The sequence below is a fragment of the Rhincodon typus genome, chromosome 11 (assembly GCF_021869965.1).
Source record: "Rhincodon typus isolate 14 chromosome 11, sRhiTyp1.1, whole genome shotgun sequence".
Taxonomy (NCBI): Eukaryota; Metazoa; Chordata; class Chondrichthyes; order Orectolobiformes; family Rhincodontidae; genus Rhincodon; species Rhincodon typus.
In genome coordinates, this window is record NC_063342.1 from 47313310 (window position 1) to 47317744 (window position 4435).

Consider the following 4435-nt stretch of genomic DNA (forward strand, 5'->3'; position numbering starts at 1 on the left):
TGGCCTGCTGTGTTCATCCAGCCTTGCACCTTGTTGAAAGTGATCACAATCATTTTTGTTGTACAGTTACATAAAATTTATTTCAGACCTCCAGCATCCACAGTATTTTGTTTTTGTGTTACATAAAAAGTATTATTCCATTAAATCAGCCAGTCCAATCAGACTTATGGTGACTTTAAAAACTCTGTTATATACAACAAATTTAATGAGAAAAAGGAAAAAAAAATAGGAATTATTGACTCCACTCACTTGTGACCCCTACTGGCAACTAACAAAGTGACTTAATCTGAAAACAACAAATGCTGGTGATCACAGCATCTGCAGTAATTTGCTCCTACAAAGTGACTTCATCGGCTGCTTTGTTCACAGCTATTCTGCAGGAGACAAGCATTAACAAGCTTAAGTCATACCTTCAAAACTCTGAGCAACAATCAAGAATATAACCTGAACTAAATAACCAAAATCAATAACACTTATCTTGCATTGTGTGCAACATCTTACATCTCGAGCTTCAAGTTGTGTAGCACTCGAGTCAGTTCTAAAACCCAACGCTTCTACAAAGGATCTGATTCACGCATTACATTCAATCTCATACTTTTTTTTTGGTCTTAGTGTGGCACCTTAGCAACCAATCTCACACAAATGCAGGATGAATTGAACAAATGCACTTTGCTCAATTCATTGTGAAAATATTCCAGTGAAGTCACTAAGACCACTGAAGAAAATTCAGCAACCTGAAATGATTAACACAAAAATATATGTTGTGAATGCCTGGACAGAAAATCTAAATCTTAAATGAGATTAATGACCAGCTATAACACCATTCACATTTAATGACGAAACAGAAATATTTTCGGCTCTCTTAATTCATTTCTGATCAATAGAAATAAGCAGTATCACATTGATGAGTATGCATTTGTGTGGCATGCATTCTCACTTTCTTCTTAACAAAAAAGACAATGAAAACACATTCTCCAAGCTTCCTGTCTGCGAGGCTTCTCAAAATTTCCATCATTATCTGTAAGCTCATGATCATAACTATGATTTCCAAACCATCTATATTCTGATTTTTATTTTGAATGGATCCTTGGTTTTATTTTTAACATTACAATGGGTTGGGAAGAATTCAACAAGTCTAGTTCGCAGTCAATCTACATTTTGCACATTTTTGAGACATAAGGATTAATATCATATTTTATTGGTATTGTTTTTAAATTTAGGCACTGTCGCAAACTGATATTAAACTGTAGATAACAAAACATGTAAAACTGTAAGATAGAGGAGCAGAATTAGACCATTCAGCCCATCAAGACTGTTCTACCATTCAATCATGGCTGAAATATTTCTCAGCTCCATTCTCCTGCCTTCCCTCCATAACTCTCAATCTCCTCACTGATCAAGAATCTATCTCTGTTTTAAAGATACTCAATGACTTGGGCTCTACAGCCTTCTGCAACAACGAATTCCACAGATTCACCACCCTCTGGCTAAAGAAATTCCTCATTTCATTTCTAAAGGGTTGTCTCTTCTCTCTGAGACAGTACCCTCAAATCCTTATATCTCCTACAAATGGAAACGTCTTCTCCACATCCACCCTATCCGGGCCTCTCAGTATTCTGCAAGTTTCAATCAGATTGCCTCCTTCATCCTTCTAAACTCCATCAAGTAGAGACTCAGAGTCCTCAAAACGCTCCTCACATCACAAGCCCTTCATCCCCGGGATTATTCTTCTGAACAACCTCTGGACCCGTTCCGACGAGAGCACATCCATCCTTAGAAACCAAAACTGTTGACAACATTCCAAATGTGGTCTGACCAAAGCCTTATACAGCCTCAGCAGTACATCCCTGCTCTTGCATTTTAGCCCTCTCAAAATGAATGCTAACATTGCATTTGCCTTCCTAACTGCCAACTGAACCTGCATGTTACCCTTAAAAGAATCATGAACGATGATGTGCTTCAGATTTCCAAAGTCTTTCCCCATTTAGAAAACAGTTTACACCTCTCTTCTTCCTACCAAAGTGCATAACCTCAATTTGTCACATTGAATTCTGCTTGCTATTTCTTTGTCTACTATCTTAGCCTATCCAAGTCCTTCTGCAACATCCCCACTTTCTCAATACAACCTGTCCCTCCACCTATCTTTGTCACCTGCAAACCTAATAACAATGCCCTCAGTTTCGTTGTCCACATCGTTAATGTATAAAGTGAATAGTTGTGGTCGCAACTCTAAGCCCTGCAGAACCTCACTAGTCACAGGCTGTCGTCCTGATAAAAACCCCTTTATCTTCACTCTCTGCCTTCCGCCAGTCAGCCAATCCTCTATTTATACCAACCGTACCTTGGCCCCTATACTATGGGCTATTGTCTTATTTAGGAACATTCTGTGTGACCCCTTGTAAAAGGCGTATTGAAAATGCAAGTAGATCACATCCACTGGCTCTCCTTTGTCCAATTTTCTTCTTACTTGCTCAAAGAATTCTAACAGATTTGTCAGGCATGACCTCCCCTTGATGAAGCTGTGCTGACTCGGCCCCATTTTACCACGCACTTACAAGTATCCTGCAATTCATCCTTAATAATGGACTCAAAAATGTTACCAACAACCAAGGTCAGCATAACCAGCCTAGAATTCCCCACCTTCTGCCTCCTTCTTTTCTTAAACATGACATTAGCCATTTTCCAGACCTCTGGGAGCCTCCCCAATTCCAGTGATTCCTGAAAGATCACCACCAATGCCACCACAATCTCCTAAGGTATCTCCTTCTGAACTGTGGGGCACCTGGTCTGGGTGATTTATCTACTTTCAGAGCTTTGAACTTCCCCAGCACTTTCTCCTTAGTGATGCAACTACACTCACCTCTGTGCCTTAACTCTCTTGAAGTTCTGGAACACTGCTGGTGTCTTCCACTGTGAAAACTGATGCAAAGTACCTACTCAGTTCCTCAACCATTTCTTTGTTCTCCATTACTACTTCTCCAGCCTCACTTTTCAGTGATTCAACATTAATTCCTGCCCCCCCTTATCTTTTCAATACCTAAAATTACTTTGCAATCTTATTTTCTATTACTAGCCAGATTACCCTCACATTTCAACTTCTGTGCATGTCCTTGTATTGTCATCTAGTTTTCTCTGCTGGTCTTTAAGGTTTCCTAATGTTTTAGCTTCCCATTAATCTAAGCCACATTGTCGGATTTTCCATTTGCTCTCATGTTGTCACTGACTTCACTTGTCAGCCATGTTTTCCTTGTCTTCCATGGGATGAATTTCAGCTGTGCCTCCCAACCTACTCCCAGAAACTCCCATCATTGCTGCTCCACCGTCTTCCCTGCTAGGCTCCCCTTCCAAATAACGCTGGCCAGCTCCTCCCTCATATCTTTACAATTACCTTCACTCAATTGTAATACATTGTAGACAAATGTCCCTAAAATCATCAAGAAACCATTGAAATGAACTTTGCATTGCAATAAGAGCTCGATATTTGTGAAAATCCCTTTAAATCCAGAACGAAAGTAAATTCTCAGAAACGAATTAATGGCCTGAAATTATAGCTTGGAATAATTTCTGCCAAGCGTATATGGGACCAAAGTTGTTGCTGACTGAGTTTTGCGTCCTTGGGTCCTGGTGGATTTCAACATCTGTTCTTAGAAAACTGTGGCTGGTAACATAGTTGGCGCACTAATTTTCCAAACCTCCCCAGATTCAAGAAAGATTCCTTTTGATTGGAAGATATGAACCAGATTTTCCAGTCTCATGCAGATCGTTACTGTGGCCCTTCCTTTTTCACATGAGAAGGGTGCTTCACATTTCTGGGAGGAGATTCTGCTCAGGGCTTCCTTAAAAATAAGGAGGTATTCTTTGATTCCGACAGTTTGTTTATAGTGCAGGGAAGCAAGCAAAGACGGCTCTCTTTTCACAGCAGTCAGCAGGCATACTCTGAACTGTTAAGGCCTTGACATCCATTTTCACAGCTGCTGTCAAACAGTCAGTATATAGCGCAAGTGTACTGCTCGGGTCCTGGAAGGTAAGGTGCCAGATGCGGGAAGTGGGGCAATGGTGCGCCAGGTAAGTAGGGTGCTAGATGGTCAAGTTGTCAGGCTGCCAGGTTTGTGTTAAGCTAGCTGGGAAGGATACAAGCAGTGGAGGTGCTGGGTCCTAGGGTAGGATGTCAGATGAGTAGAGGATAGCATCCAAGGGCACCAAGAAAGTAGGGTGCCAGTTGGGGAGGGATAGGGTAAAGTATTCAGAGTAGGTGAAGGTGTGTAGTAGAAATAGGGTCAGTAGAGAGCTGAGAAGGAGGTGTTGGATAGTTGGGTTGGGCTCAGTGGCTTGGGGAAGTGATGTCGGAGGTGTTGGGGGTGGGGGGAGCTGTTGACTGAGAGGATTAACAGCTATGTCATATCCCATCCAACAAGTTCAGTTTGAGTCAGGGTTA